Genomic DNA, 15,639 nt, shown 5'->3' on the forward strand with positions numbered 1-15,639 from the left:
AGAGAGAGAGAGAGAGAGAGAGAGAGAGAGAGAGAGAGAGAGAGAGAGAGAGAGAGAGAGAGAGAGAGAGAGAGAGAGAGAGAGAGAGAGAGAGAGAGAGAGAGAGAGAGAGAGAGAGAGAGAGAGAGAGAGACCGCATTAATTAAATGTTATAGTTCAACAACAACATGCTGTGTTGAGAGAGCGAGAGAGAGAGAGAGCGAGAGAGAGCGAGAGAGAGAGAGAGAGAGAGAGAGAGAGAGAGAGAGAGAGAGAGAGAGAGAGAGAGAGAGAGAGATAGAGAGAGAGAGAGAGAGAGAGAGAGAGAGAGAGAGAGAGAGAGAGAGAGAGAGAGAGAGAGAGAGAGAGAGAGAGAGGAGAGAGAGAGACCGCATTAACTCACTTTGTTTAGTTGAAACGTGGTCCAGGAGGGCTTGATAAAGTGTATATGTCCACTGTCCCACAGTCCCGGACTGTTGATGTATATCCACTGTCCAGACTGCATCCAGCTAGCCAAATAGCTTCTTGTTAGCCAAGTTAGGCACCACAACACAAGTACTGTGATGAGCTGTGTCTTTGCCCATTTCCGCGTCGAACAGCCTGCAAACTACCTGGCGTTCTATCGCCCTGCTCTAAGACAAACTCTAACCTTAACCAACTTTGAAAGAGTGTCTAAGCTTAAAGGGGAACTCCAACATTTTGGGAAATTAGCTTATTTAACATCTTCCCTGGAGTTAGACAAGAAGATACATACCTTTTTTGTCTCTGTGCGTGCATTTTAGCTTTGGGAATAGACGCTCCGTTAGCATAGCTTAGCTTCATCACTGGAAGTGAGGCAGGACAGTAGCCTTACAGTGCCTTACAGTGTATTGCAAGGTCTGACATTGACCAAACTTGATATGCATGACCTTGGTGGGCTCTAGGTCAACTCCTGAAAAGGGGGTCAATGTCAGACTTTGCAATCAAAAGTTAGGGGGCTAATAACCCTTGCCATAATTTCAGTGCGCCCCCTAACTTTTGATTGCAAGGTCTGACATTGACCCCCTTTTCAGGAGTTGACCTAGAGCCCACCAAGGTCATGCATATCAAATTTGGTCAATGTCAGACCTTGCAATACACTGTAAGGCACTGTAAGGCTACTGTCCTGCCTCACTTCCAGTGATGAAGCTAAGCTATGCTAACGGAACGTCTATTCCAAAAGCTAAAATGCACGCACAGAGATAAAAAAGGTATGTATCTTCTTGTCTAACTCCAGGGAAGATGTTAAATAAGCTAATTTCCCAAAATGTTGGAGTTCCCCTTTAACCGTCAAAAGAACTTGCCGTCATGCTCTAAGTCAAGACAAACTCTAACCATAACCAACTTCGAAGAGTAACTAAGCCTAACCAGTGTAGAAACTAACGTCGGCCAATCAGAGAGCGTCTCCGAGAAATGCGGCTATGTAAAGTATAGACGCTGCTTGCTTAGATGATATAGATCGCTTGAAAACTCGCCCGGCTTCCATCATATTACATCATATTTCAACGCACAGTGCGTTACGTGCGTTGACCTATTTGATTGGCTGCGAGGATACAGCGATGTGACTAATGCACGCCCTGCCGTGCGCGATATGTCTCGCCCCGGCCTGAGAGGTAGTTACTAGTGACTTCCTGTGAATGAAAAACTATTATTTATATTTGATATATTAACGTTATATTGTGCATTGGAAACACAAACATACTTAAAATGAGTAAATATTATTAATTTTAAACATGTTTATTTTATTTCTAGGGCTCTAAAAAATAGAAATATATATATATATTTTCTTCTTCACTCTTTTAACCAGGGGGGGGCGGCGCTCTAGCGCCCACTATGGACGAACCGCCACTGGGCACAAGACAAGAAGGCCCTACAGAGAGTGGTGCGCTCAGCTGAGCGTACTATGGGTATTGCACTACCACCCCTGCAGGACTTATATAACAAGAGGTGCAAATCCAGAGCCTGCAGAATAATGAAAGACCCTCACCACCCCAACAACAGCCTGTTCAAGCTGCTGCGGTCAGGCCAACGCCTGCGCACACCAGCAACTAGGACAGAGAGACTTTGGCTCAGCTTCTTCCCCCAGGCCATCAGAGTCTTGAACATTGAACTCTCCACACACAAGCACACATGAGCACACCCACAACACACATACTGTATACACTCACACACTAACAGTCACTTTAGCACAAACACACACACACACACACACACACACACACACACACACACACACACACACACACACACACACACACACACACACACACACACACACACATGCTGCACACTCTCACACCAAACGTTCACTTTACAAAATGAAAATGTCCCTTTACTTTATATCTAATTTTTTAAGAACGGGAGTGGTTCTTGTATAGCAATAGATGGATATAGCAAGATAGCATAAGGATATATAGTATAACTGTATATTGTATAGTATAGTATTGTATAGTAGTGTATATAAGACCCAGTGCCTCATCTGTAGCTTAACACTGTATTGCACTATCGCAGGACCTTAGCATGTATTTTACCATGCATTTTAAACTTTATACACATTATACCTGTTATGTCTTATTCTTATTACTTGACCACGCGCATTTCGCTGTATGCCCTGTATGCCGTGACAAATAAAACTCTTGACTTGACTTGACATCTTTGAACTGCTGCGGTCAGGCAAGCGATACCGGAGTCTCAAGGCGAGCACAGAAAGACTCATAAGAAGCTTCTATCCCCAGGCCATCAGGCTGCTAAACGAACAATGAACACTACACAACAACAACCATCAAACGCACATAGCACACACATCCACACGCACACACTCACTTTAAACAAACACACTGTAGCACCCACTCCACACACTTTATAGCACACACTCACTTTAAACAAACACACTGTAGCACCCACTCCCCACACTTTATATTTATTGATGAAGGATTGCACTACAACTCGTACACATTACTGTAAATTGTACCTAAATTGTACCTCATCCCATTTCTGCTTTGCACTATATAGTATTGTACATTAGTACACTGCATAGTATTGTATATTATATGGTAACTCAGTTACGTCTATTCTGCATCGAACATTGTACATATGTCTATACTGAACACTGTGACCTCATTTTCTACTTCTAAATTACATGCTATACTATGTTATTTGATACTATCTTGTCTAGCACAGTCTCTGGAGCGTAACAGTAAGAAGCATTTTGTATGAAAGTATTCTGTACTTCTGTATGACAACTATTAAAGAAACTAGAAACTTGACATTACCAATGTGATCACTTTAATGTTGAAACTTGAAGGACTTACTCTTCAGGGTTACTCTCCTGGGTATTGCAGTCGATAAACTTCCATCTGCATCTGGTTCCTACACCCCCTCCCTTGTGACACATGATGACTGTCTAATCTATTCAACCGGAGTCGTGTCTAATCTGTTCAACCAGAGTTCTGTCTATTCTTCTCAACCAAATTCCTGTCTAGTCTGTTCAAATAGAGTCCTGTCTAGTCTTCTCAGAACATAGTATTTTTTCTGCATCCTGGCCTCCCCATCCACATGAAAACCACATGTTACTGGAAACAGCTTCAGGAAAACACCTTCCAGGGTGGAGATATTTCGGTGTATTCGTGTGGACAAGGTGGAACAGGGCATTTGGAAAACACTGACATCATGACCTCAACTTGCTCTCTGCAATTGTTTTATATGTAATGAGCACCGGGGACCTACGAGTGATGGCGAAATAGTTCTGTTTGAAATGGAACTGTTGTTTCAACATTCGGATTGTGATACATTTCACAGGAGAGCATCCTGAGACCGGTAAGAATACACCCTGATCTTCCAGTCGCGGAAAAGCACATTTACATTTACGATGTGCAAAGGATTTACTATTGGCCATTGTCTGCTATTGTAGCCCAGTGAGAGCCTGCAGGGAAATTGTAGCTAGTCAATACTGGACCGATCAGTGAAATGATGGTCTATGTGTCACATACATGGTAGACAGACCGTTAATAGGGTCTAAGGTCCAAAACAGTGAAGGTATTCTTTAAGTCTGCTTTATTTTTAATTTTTAATTTTTGCATTTTTGCATTTTTACAGCTTTATTGGTCACGCAGGACCGACAGAGGAGAGGGCGAGCGGGAGGAGATGTGGGGAGGACATGCGACAAATAACGACGGGAGCTGGGATCGAACCCGGGTCGGCCGCGTAGGTGTGCGAGGCACTATGGTATGCGCCACAAGGGCGCCCCTAGTCTGCTTTAAAGGAATATCTCAAAATATAACTTATCCGGTGTTGCCTTGAATTCATATGAAGATTATCTTTTTTTCCTTGCATGTCTCCACGGTGAATCCACGGTGAACCTAGAATCCCCCAAACATGTTAGAAATACTTGATGAATTTAAGTTAATGGGAATTTAGTTTAACAACAGCAAAACTATATCAAAACATCCGTTTACAAACTCTCAAACACATTGTGCAGTGTATTCCAAGTCTCATTTATCCAGTTATATGCTCAGTACCTCCAAAACACATGCATTCTCACAAAAAACGTACTAACATAAGCATTTGAGGTCAGTTTTGCCTGGCACGCTACGCGTTCCTGCACGAGTGTTATATTTCGTATAGCATCGCGTGCCGCTCTGAGCCTTACGAGATACTTCCATCTCCTGTGATACCTAATGTATCTCCCACGAACAAAAAACACATGCACCCCACCTGTATGGGGCCCCGCCCCTTATGGTGGTACCACCCATATAACCATGACTCTGGTCATGAAACACCCTTCCTCTATTTTCGTCCCAGCGTACTGGATGCTTGCACCATACGAGCTAGCGGAATGAAAAGATTAAGGAAGATTAATAATGTTGAGGGCTTACCGGAGGATTGTGTTTCCCTGGATTCTCCGGAGCTTGTTTCGACGACGCAGACCTATGCTGGTGGTTCCTCGGCTGACGGCGACGGACCGAGGGGCAGCGTACAAGGTTTGGCTAACGGGTCGGCTTGTACAAAGGTGAGGTCTGTGTCAGTAGGCGTCTATGTCGGTGTTGGTCGTGCTGTGGAGTATGTTTCGGCACCAGGGGCGGCTTGGCGATCGTTCCACTGTAGTGGGCGATGTCTTGGCGATCCTGGAACATGCTGTTGACGCTAATGCTACTGCTACTGCTAATGCTAATGCTACTGCTGCTTCTTCTGCTAACGCTGATGTTGACGCTGGAATGTCTAATAATCCCCGCCGCGGGATTCCGCTTTTCCCTCCTCTTGCCACCTTCATTGATGAAGGTCAGTCGGTGGTGGGTGTGGGGGGGTTCGCTGAGCTCTATTTACCTTTTTTGCGGGTGAAGGGGCTGACGACGGGGTGCAGCCCGGGGGTACCTTGGCTAAGTAGCCAGGTAGCTTCTTTTTTGTGCCCAGGCGGGGATGAACGACGTTCCGCCCGGCCGTTGCTTGATAGCATGTCGGCTCGGAGGGTGGCAGTATGGACGAATGAGTGGTATACTGCTGCAGGATGGCATTTAGCGGTGGCCAGTGTTGTGGCTCAGCTGGCTACTTTCCTATCCAAGATGGCGTCGGGTTGTAGGTCTTTGGGTCCAACCGACACTATGAACGTGATTCATGTTTGTGGTGTTATAGAGATCTTGACTCAGTCGCAAGCTATAACTGCGGGGAGGATTCGGATGCTATCGACTTTGGTTGTTAGGCATCTTTGGTTGGAGCAGTCTCCTCTTGGGGAAGAGGATAGGTTTTCTCTCCTCACGACTCCTTTTTCCACAGATAGTCTTTTTGGGCGTTCTGTGGAGGCGCAGGCGGTTTTTGATTCGGGTCCTACACCGCCTCACGCTGTGCAGCCAGGGGTGGGAGCACGGTCTCGTCAACGACTGTGGCGAGATCCTCGACAGGCGGCCATGTTTCCCCCGCCAGTGGTGCCCTGGTTGGAGAATCGACAGGGTTTCGCAAGGCCGACAGTCTTGGCGGCCGAGGGATCGGCCATTTTGGGTGATTTCGGGGTTGGTAAACCACCCCGTCGTCATTTTGCCGCGAGCAGCCCGCTCCCCGTTCAGTCCTCTCTCTGGTATCCCCAGAAGCGGGGCTTTGAGCGTTCTCCTTTGGCTGCGGGCCGCGAACCTTCTTTGAAGCGTATGCGGCCCCATTCTTCACTTCTCATGGAGACAGGGGCTGACACCCAGTTGATGGCTGAGCCTGGGTCTGTCCGTGAGAATGTTCCGTCGTCGCGTGGTTCCTACACCGCAGGTTGTGGGTGGGTGGAACCTGGTGTTGCAGCTGCCACTAGCTCCAGTGGTCAGCAGGGGGACTCGGTGCCTCTTCTGTTGAATGCTCAGCAGGGGTTACCCCGGCTTCGCCCTCGCCAGGCGGGGTATCGCGCTGTTGCCTCCCACTCCCGTCAAACCGGCAGTGGTCTGCAAAGGAGAGGCTGGCGTGATTTGAGTGGTAGCAATATCACTGCAGGGCTTCGGCGTGTAGGAGCCCATGGGGTCCTCAGGCCTTGCGTGTCTGGCTGCGGAACGGCTCCTCAGCGTGTGCTGGAGGGGTGTTCAGGGGGTGAGTGTGTGTCCACAAGTTTGATGACCGCTCCTCCCGTATCAAACCGGCCCTTTCTGTCGGGGTCCCCCCTTGGGTGCTTTGCACGACGGGGGGGACCGGGCCAATTATCTGCTGTTCCTTGCGGTCCAGCGTCAGTTGACGGCGGGGGCGCTGTGGGATTATATTCACATATGGCGACGGGAATGTCCCTTGAATCGGTGGATGAGGAGAACGTTAGAGGCGGGGCTGGTTTTGCAGTTTGCGCGGCCCCATCCTCCGTTCTCAGGTTTGGTGCCGACCCTATTGTTAGGGTCGGGCGCGGTGACAGCCCTGGCCGACGAGATTCAATCTCTGTTGGCGAAGCAGGCCGTCGTTGTGGTCCCGAGAGAGGACGCAATGTCAGGCGTCTACTCCCGTTATTTTCTGGTGCCCAAGAAAACTGGGGGGGTCAGACCTATACTGAATCTGTCCATGTTCAATCGGTTGATTGTAGTGAGACCATTCAGGATGTTGACCGTCCGACTCCTTCTGCTTGCTGTCAGGAGGGGGGACTGGTTCACCTCCATAGACCTGAAGGATGCGTATTTTCACATACCCATTTTCCCTCCTCACAGGAAGTTCCTACGGTTCCTGTTTCAGGGCGTAGCGTACGAGTACCACAGAATGCCGTTCGGTTATTCTCTGGCTCCCCGCACATTCACCAAGTGCGTGGCGGCTGCTCTGGGGCCTTTACGTCGTCGGGGGATACGAGTTCTGTTCTATCTCGACGACATTCTGCTCCTCAGCCGTTCAGAGGAGGTTGCCAGGTCTCATACTCGACTGGTGGTGGAATTCCTCACCAGCCTGGGTTTTGCTGTGAATTGGAAGAAGAGTACCCCTCTTCCCAGTCAACAGGTGGAGTACTTGGGCTTGACATTGAGGTCGAAGCCCATGCTTGCGACCCTCTCGGAGCAGCGTCGGGGGGATCTCCGTCACGCGCTCGGGGGTTTCCGTCTGGGAGGGACGGTTACGGCGCTGCAGGTGATGCGTCTGCTGGGCCTTATGTCGGCGGCCCACACGGTGGTTCCTCTTGGCCTCCTCTTTATGAGGCGGATACAGAGGTGGTTTCTCTCTTTGAGAATAGATCCGGTGTGGGGCAAAGGGAGACGGTTGACGGTTCCTTTGTCGATATGGGGGGATCTCGCCCACTGGGGGAGGCTGGGTATCCTCTCCGCTGGGGTCCCCATGGGCAGCAGTGGCTCCCACGTCACGGTTTTCACCGACGCCTCTCTCACAGGTTGGGGAGGGGCGTTTCGGACCCACGCAGTGGGGGGCAGCTGGACGGGTCATGCCGACCCAGCTGTCCTGCATATCAATGTGTTGGAGTTGAAGGCGGTCCTCCTGGTCCTCAAACGGCTCGGCCACCTGGTGGTAGGCGAACATGTTTTGATCAGGACGGACAATGTGACGGCGGCGGCGTATATCAACAGGCAGGGTGGGACTCGTTCCGCTCGCCTGCTCCGGGTGGCGCGCGAACTGTTGCTATGGGCATCCTGCAGGCTGCGCAGTCTGCGGGCGCTCCACGTTCCTGGTACGGAAAATGTGGCGGCGGATATAATGTCTCGGGGCGGTCCTCGTCGCGACGAGTGGGAACTCCGCCCCGACATAGTCAGACAGATCTGGGATCGGTTCGGGGAGGCCTCGGTAGATCTGTTTGCGTGCCGACGTTCTCACAAGTGCCCCTTGTGGTTCTCGCTCAGTCGAGCGGATCATCCCCCCTTGGGGGTGGATGCCTTCTCGACCTTTCCGTGGCCGCCCGGTCTTCTGTACGCCTTCCCTCCTGTACAGCTGTTGAGTCAGCTGTTGGAGCGGATACGGAGGGAGCGCAGGACGGTGATCCTGGTCGCGCCGGACCGGGGCACGTCAGTGTGGTTCCCGGTCTTAATCCAGCTTCTGGTCGCTCCTCCTTGGGTCATTCCGTGGTCAGCGACGGCCCTCTCGCAGCACAACGGAGTGCTTGTCCAGCCTCCGGTGTTGGGTCAACGCCTGGTGGTGTGGCTGGTGGGAGGGTGAGTCTGGAGAGGATGGATCCCGCAGTGGTTGATACCATCCGGTGTGCGCATGCTCCCTCCACTGTCGCGGTTTACGCGGGCAGGTGGCGTGCGTTCCAAGAATGGTGTAAGGGGGGGGGGGCTGGGACCCAGTCTCCTGCCCCCTGGATGCTGTTCTGGGTTATCTCCAGTCTCTCCTTGATAGTCTGTCGGCTTCGACAGTGAGGGTATATGCAGCAGCTATATCCTCCTATCATGAGGGATTTGAGGGGGATGTCTTGTTCAGCCACCCTCTTGTGAAGCGTTTCCTGCTTGGCGCTCGACGCGTTAAGCCGGTGCAACGCTCCTTGGCTCCGACTTGGGATCTTCAATTGGTCCTCGGTCGGTTGTCCTTGGCCCCGTTTGAGCCGCTCGAGCAGGCTGTCACTTCCGCTAAACGCGTGGGTGAGCTCTGTGCTCTCTCGGTACGTCCAGAGTGCCTGTCTTTTCGGACCGATTGCGGTGCCACTCTGCGACCTAATCCTGCTTTCGTGCCTAAGAATATCCGGAGTTCCTTCCGCTCCCGGGATATTGTGGTTCAGGCTTTTCGTCCTCCTCCTCACACTAGTGAGTTAGATGCGGGCCTTCACCTGTCATGTCCAGTCCGTGCTTTGGGGTTTTACCTCAGCCGTACTCAGGACTTCAGGGTTACCGACCAGCTTTTTGTCTGTTACGGTGGGGCTCGTGCTGGTAAGGCACTGTCGAAGCAGCGCCTGTCCCATTGGTTGTGCGAGGGTATTGCCCTCTGCTACACGTTGGCTGGGCAGGATCCCCCTGGGGGCGTCAGGGCGCACTCCACTCGTGGGGTGGCTGCCTCTGCCGCTCTCCTGGGTGGGGCCTCGGTGGAGGACATCTGTGCTGCAGCTTCATGGTCCTCACCGGGCCCCTTTGTAAGGTTTTACCTCATGGACATGACCGGGGGTTCTGTCTCCCAGGCGGTTCTGGGGTCTGTGGCCTTTCCTGCTTCCCGTCCTTTGGTCGGGTAGCAGGAGTGTATGGGTATGGGCCGCAGTGTGTTGAGTCACACGTGGTTCCGCCTGTACGGTGTGTTCAAGGGGTTCTGGCTCCCTCTTGTTCGCATTCAGGTGGAGTTGACTGCGCCCCCCCTTCGTTAGGAAGGATGGGGTGACAGGGCTCCCCGCACCCCTTGATGTGGGCTTACGGGTCCTCAGGGGGTACATCTGTCGGGTCTCGCGCCCGCTCTTCCCCATTATCTCGTAAGGCTCAGAGCGGGACGCGATGCTATACGAAATATAACGATAGGTTATGTAGATAACCTAGTTATATTAGTATAGGCTAAGCGTCCCGCTCTGCGCGCCCTGAGTTCTCTCTTGAGGGGTCTTTTCCTGGGACGGGTTTTTGGCGAGGAAGGGTGTTTCATGACCAGAGTCATGGTTATATGGGTGGTACCACCATAAGGGGCGGGGCCCCATACAGGTGGGGTGCATGTGTTTTTTGTTCGTGGGAGATACATTAGGTATCACAGGAGATGGAAGTATCTCGTAAGGCTCAGAGCGGGACGCTTAGCCTATACTAATATAACTAGGTTATCTACATAACCTATCGTTCCTGCAGGAGCCTGACACCTGAGAAGAACGGCGTTGTCGACAGCGGACGACGGGGACAGCAGTGGTCTTACTACTAGATGACTTTTAGATAAAGGAAAGACTAAGAGGAAATATCCCTTTAAGGAATGGGAAACATTTCCATGCTCAACTAATTGAATTGGTTTACATGCAAACAGGAATTCCCAACAGAATACAGCGAGAGATGGAAAGTAAGAAACCAAATGGGCTGCGTTGCCAACATCAATATTACTTCATGCATTTTAATGAACACCTTGATACTCACAACAGCCGGCGTAAATGATAACACTGTGTTAAGGATTCCGAGCAGGGTCGGCACCAGTAGTGATAGAGAATTCTCATGGGGACGGACCTCCAGATACAAATTTTTGTGTATATCTTTGAGCCAGCGAGATAATATTGAGTGCCTGTGAACGCGAGGAATTCACATGGAATAACTGTGTGCTCAACCTTGAGGTTGATACACCGCATGTGTGGGTGTTGAACTTGTGCAGTTGATGTAGCTTATCTCTGTGTATATGTTGTAGCTTATCTCTGTTTGTATGCTGTAGCTTATCTCTGTGTATATGCTGTAGTTTATCTTGTTTATAGCCTGTAGCTTATCTCTGTGTATATGTTGTAGCTTATCTCTGTTTGTATGCTGTAGCTTATCTCTGTTTGTATGCTGTAGCTTATCTCTGTTTATATGCTGTAGTTTATCTTCTGTTTATATGCTGTAGCTTATCTGTTTGTATGCTGTAGCTTATCTCTGTTTATATGCTGTAGCTTATCTCTGTTTATATGCTGTAGCTTATCTATGTTTATATTCTGTAGCTTATCTCTGTTTATATGCTGTAGCTTATCTATGTTTATATTCTGTAGCTTATCTATGTTTATATTCTGTAGCTTATCTCTGTGTATATGCTGTAGCTTATCTCTGTTTAAATGTTGTTTATCTCTGTTTATATGCTGTAGCTCCTTTGTTTATATGCTGTAGGTTATCTTCTCACAGTATTGATTGTCCAGCACCATGTTTTTGGTTTTGTTGTTGTTGTTGTTGTTGTTGTTGTTGTTGTTGTTGTTGTTGTTGTTGTTGTTTCTGGGGTTGTTGGTCGATCCAACGCCAAGAAATGACACAATTTATGTTATGTAGTCAGAGCACCTGAATGTATATTTTAGTTCAATGTAACATTAATTAAAAAATAATAATAACATAATTTCATTGAGCTGTATAATCAGTGTTGTTTTTGGCTAAGTGTCCCTTTAAAGAGGAAAACTTTGATATTACAAAGTGTGAACATGTAGACAACATTCCAAAAGTGCAAATGTTTATATTCTAGACATATATTGCATTGGAATGTATAACACCAATATATCTTATAGTGTGTTATAGTGAAAGTTATATTGTATGGTATAGTGTGTTATAATGGTTGTTATAGTGTGCTATAATGGATGTTATAGTGTTTTATAGTCAAGTCAAGTCAAATGTACTTATAAAGCACATGTCATACACAGAGACAATCCTAAGTAATGTACACAACAAAATTATAAAAAGAAAGCACAGCATAAAAAAGACTGATTCTCTGGAATAAAAATATATATAAAGGGAACACAGAAGGGTACAGTATAAAAGTGGTACATTCTCACACATATTGATTTTCAGTGCATTAAGTTTAGCAGCAGTTAAAAGCAGAAACAACCATACAGGTTGTTAGCCTGTAGGCAGAGTTGTGGCAGATCTACTGTAAGATCTTCTGGCAGTTTATTGCAGCTATGTGTGGCATAGTAGCATAATGCGGCTTCACCATGTTTTGTTTTGGTCCTCCTAGGAACAGTTACCAGACCAGTCTCTGATGACCTAAGAGTTCTAGAGGGTTCATAGTGTAGAAGCAACTCATAGATGTATTTAGGACTTGACCTGTTAAGTGATTTATAGACTAGTAACAGTATTCTGTATTCTGAAGTCTATTCTATGACACACTGGTAACCAATGCAGATATTTGAGGGCTGGTGTGATGTGCTCAGCTTTCATAGTCCTAGTTAAAACCCTAGCAGCAGCATTCTAAATGAGCTTCAGTTGTTTGATTGCTTTTTTGGGAGGCCTGAGAAAAGACTATTACAATAGTCTGACATGCTAAGAGATGAAGAAGAAGTCTTTATTTGTCATGCAGATTTGAACACACACATGTGATGGGCAACCCACAGGAATACACTCACACACACACACACACACACACACACACACACACACACACACACACACACACACACACACACACACACACACGCACACACACACACACACACACACACACACACACACACACACACACACACACACACACACACACACACACACACACACACACACACACACGCGCGCACACACACACACACACACACACACACACACACACACACACACACACACACACACACACACACACACACACACACACACACACACACTGAGTAACTAAATGAAATGTTCTCTGCACCTCCCATCACGTTGTCCTTCCCCCCAAGGGCAGCCAGGAGTAGACAAAGGCTGCAGCGTGGGCCGTGCCCGGGGACCAATCCAAGTGCTCCTGTCCATTGTGGATTGCATATAATAACTTACTCAGTCAATGGAGATCTGGTACAATTTATTGACTCAGAATGAAGGTATCAAATACAAAGTTAGAGAATATGGCTTGGATGGCTCTCACCCAAGTGACAAGATTTGACACCTGGAGAGAAGAGACCGATTCACAGGAAGGGGCCTTATTTATAAACAAGAGAGAGGAGGGGGGACACAATAAACTGGGGGTTTGGGGAGAGGGAAGAGACAAGACACGTCCTAGGAGAAGACAAGTCTGTACTGTACAGGTCACTCGCGGTCAGATAGTAGTAATGCTACGCAACACATACAGGTTGCACATCCAGGCGAAATGACAAAAAGTCCCAACGCTGTCGGTTTCACGAGCCTGGCTCGACAAAACCAGGCAAGGGATACACACGCACGCGCTACGGATCAGATCAGTTCCACGCGCTGCTGTTATCTCCGCTGCTCGACAAGAGAGAAGACGGTTTGTTCCAAATTTGAAAAGGGGAAAACAATCCCAAACGGTTTGGATTGTAAACAAATAGGCTAATAACAAAAGATGCGAGTAGCCGTTTGTGTAACCAGTAACCCCCCCGCACAAATCAGTGCAGGTGGAAGATAATCATATTCTGTAGTTTTATTATTGTGCCATTACTGTTCCTGCTCTCTGTTGAGCTTTCCAATCATCAGTGCCAGTGTGAATCCCTGGACTTGTGAGTTGCTTTGGTGAGTTACTTTTGTGGAGCCATGTCTCAGAGAGGCACAGGAAGTCTCGATTAGAGTCTGAGAGAAGATGGTCACTTTTGGGGATTCTACTAAGAATATTAAAATGTCCCCCTAGCCTTGGGTTTGGAGTGAGGACATTGGCATTATTGACAGTTTGAAAGAAGTTCATGTTGCGCTGTTTTTTTTAATGATGGGTTTAATCCTCAACATGTCCGTGGTTGCGACTCACGGGAGGTTAGGTTCTGCATTGACATTAAACGCACTGGTGTTACCATTGAAAACAGTGGCAGCTGGGCTGCTGCAGCAGCATGGGCCGGGCATGGAGGTAGATGGGCTGCTGCCTGTTGCAGGTGAGGTGGTAGATGGGCTGCGATTGCTGCTGCTGTAGCCTGGACTAGGTCTGGTGGTGGTAGAGTTGCTGGTGTGCCCTGGGCTAGGCCTGGTAGTAGCTGGGCTCCTGCTGTGGCCTGGTGCTGGAGTTTGGCCAGATGGTGACAAAGCTGCACTTGTGGCATGGGTTTGGCTTGATAGCTGATTTTTGCTAATGGACCAGGGTTCAGTTGCATATCCCCATTTAGCAACATCAAACACAACAGAAAACCGTAAGCATGATACTGGCGGTTTGTTTACAGTGTTCACTAGAAATTCCACTGTAAACTTCTTTCTGCCAGAAAATCGAGTAGCCTATGTAATTAAATGTCCATGTCCAAAATAAATCAATCATGGTATGTCAATCCAAGGTGCAGGATGTCCAAGAGTGGACAATGATTGATTTATTGCCAAGCAGAAGCCACAAACAAAGGAACAAAGTCCAAACACAAGCATTTTCTCTGTAGGCCTACCTGTTGATTGAATCTCACTTTGTAATCTTCCTTTGAGTTGAATTTTTTTGTTGAAAAACGTCAGCGAATACTGTTAAAAAGGGTTAGGGTTAAGGTTAGGGTTTTAATTTGTTTTAAAACAGCAGTAATTTTTTATTGGGGTAGGACCGTGCTAGCCAGACTTCATTGTCTGGGCTGTTTGTTCAGATGTGTAATTGCCAATGGAAACAAATTAGCTCCTGTCTTGCAGGTAGGACCTGGACCACTCTAATTCCTTTGACGTTAGCATGCAGCTAACAATGTAGCTAGCGATCGTTTTTTAGACTAAACTATCCGCTCTTGGTGGTCACTTGTGTTGATGTTAGTTTTGTTTCATCAACAAATGACAGGCAGAACACACAGTGAATGTATCCGTTTTGTTTATTGCACTTTTATTAGGCTTTGCTGAAAAATAATTGCTGCATTGAGTAAATAGGCAAGATGGTGGCGCGGCATAGGCGCCTGCCTTATTGATTTTTTTCTTTGCTGGAGCTTCCAGGAAGTGTATTGGCACATTCAAGTTCTGATTGGTTGAAATTGCCTTCATGTTTGCCACCTACTGCCACCTACTGCTTTGGCAGTGTACTACATCAGTGTGCTCGGGTGACAAAAACGAGGCGCACGTCGTCGCGGCGAAACGCATATGACAATGATACGAAAATGAAACGAAAGGTGTAACCGCACCCTAAAACCGTGTCCGAAAGCCCAACCCAGTTTTCTAGTCTGTCCAGTAGGATTACGTGTTCAACAGTGTCAAAGGCAGCGCTAACATCCAGAAACACTAGTATTTAGATTTGTCCTTCATCAATGTTCATCCATATGCAATTTGTAACCTTAGTGAGCGCAGATTCAGTGTTGTGATGGGGTCGAAAACCTGACTGGAGAAGTTGTTGAGTTGTTGGTAAACAATTTCTAATAAAGTATTTAGCTAATAAAGGGAAGATTTAATATTGATCTGTAGTTGCTAATAACAGAGGAGTCAAGGCTACTGTCTTTTAGTAGGGGTTTAATTAATAACTGCAGTTTTCAGAGATTTTGGAAAGATGCCTGTTATATAGTTCTGTTTCATTAGGGGCTCTGCTTGGCATCACTACTGCACTTCCTCGCGTACGTGCACGCGCACTGAATAAATTCCACAAATGTACCTTTAATACCAGTATTAGTCTGACCACACCCCTCATCAGCTTACCTTCATAAGCAGGTGTGTGGTCACCTGCTCTCCTCCTTCTCGCTTTCACCACAAGGAAGTGCCTCGGTAGTACCCCACTTGACGTGTTGTTAGTTGACGTGGAGAAAAATTT

The sequence above is a fragment of the Notolepis coatsorum genome, assembly GCF_963971535.1.
Source record: "Notolepis coatsorum genome assembly, chromosome: 2".
NCBI lineage: Eukaryota > Metazoa > Chordata > Actinopteri > Aulopiformes > Paralepididae > Notolepis > Notolepis coatsorum.